Raw genomic sequence first — 1,535 nt, forward strand, 5'->3', positions numbered from 1 at the left:
TGAAACATTTGGCTAAAGAGAATGAGTGTATGTATCCTCTTGGCTCAAAATTCATCACAACAGACTTTTATGTAGATGACGGTGTCATCAGTGTAATAACACAGAAGAAGCTATCCAGGTAGCAAGAGAAGCTCGTCAACTGTGTGCCTTAGGTGGTCTTAGACTTCACAAATTCATTTCAAATGACAAAGTTGTACTGAATAGCATTCCAACCCGGAACGAGCAACTGGAGTAAAGGCGGCTTGAACTCAACTTTGATGACATGCCTTTAGAGAGAGCTTTAGGGATCCACTGGCATGTTGATTCTGACAACTTCAGATTCTCTGTTGACCTCAAAGACCAGCCAGCAACACGTCGTGGCTTACTATCCACAGTTGCGTCTCTGTATGATCCCCTAGGCTTTATTGCTCCTTTCCTGCTCAGTGGAAAATTGGTGCTTCAGGAAATGTGCAGAAACGGAACTGGTTGGGATGACCCCTTCCTAAAGAATTGCAGTCAAGTTGGGAGCATTGGAAAGCTGATCTCGTGAACTTGGAAAAATCTGCATATCCCGCTGCTATGTGCCTGCAAACTTTGGAAAGGTTGTCAAAAGGAGCTGCATCACTTCTCTGATGCGAGCAACAGCGGATATGGCCAGTGTACCTATTTGAGATCAATAAGTGAAGAAGGAAACATACATTGTGCCCTGGTCATTGGTAAATCCAGAGTTGCTCCCATCAAGGTCCAGACTATTCCGAGGCTTGAACTGACAGCTGCTGTCATCTCAGTTGCCATGAGCAATATGCTTAAACAGGAGCTGGATTATGCGGACATAGAAGAGCACTTCTGGACTGACTCTCAAGTGGTGTTGGGATACATTAACAACGAAGCACGTCGCTTTCACACATTTGTAGCGAACAGAGTGCAGAAGATACATCTCAGCACTACTCCTCAACAGTGGAAATATGTTCCCACTAATGAAAACCCTGCTGACCATGCATCAAGAGGTTTAAACACTAATGAGATTCTAACATCCAATTGGTTGACAGGGCCAGATTTCCTGTGGAAGAAGGATAAACCTCCTGTGGCAAATATTGACATAGCACTAACGATTGGAGATCCTGAAGTCAGACAGGCTCAGACACTGAGTTCACATACAACAGAAGTCTGTCTCTCAGATCGCTTGTCAAAGCTGTCTTCATGGTCTGGAGTTGTCCAAGCTGTGGCTCGCTCTCATTCGCAGAGCAAAAGGAGACAAATCCAACAGTTACAGTACTGTAGCTGAACGAGAAGATGCAAAATGCTTAATTGTTAAAGATTTACAAAGAAACAACTTTCCAGAGGAAATCAAATTACTGAGAAAGGGGGCTCAGCTGTCACCTAGCAGCAGGTTGTACCGTCTTGATGCCTTCCTAGATCAAGAAGGAGTACTCAAGGTGGGAGGAAGGCTCTGCGATGCGTCTTTACCTAGCTTAATCAAACACCCAGTGATCATTCCTAAAGATCACCACATAACAAAGATGATCATCTCTCACTGTCATGAGAATGTCAAGCAC

The 1,535-nt window shown here is 44.3% G+C and overlaps 1 pseudogene; it reads left to right on the top strand.

Moving 5' to 3' along the window:
• Positions 1–247: 247 nt before the first annotated feature.
• On the top strand, positions 248–1,264 carry LOC122348940 (annotated as a pseudogene).
• The last annotated feature ends 271 nt before the right edge of the window (positions 1,265–1,535 follow it).

The sequence above is a fragment of the Puntigrus tetrazona genome, chromosome 7 (assembly GCF_018831695.1).
Source record: "Puntigrus tetrazona isolate hp1 chromosome 7, ASM1883169v1, whole genome shotgun sequence".
Classification (NCBI taxonomy): Eukaryota; Metazoa; Chordata; class Actinopteri; order Cypriniformes; family Cyprinidae; genus Puntigrus; species Puntigrus tetrazona.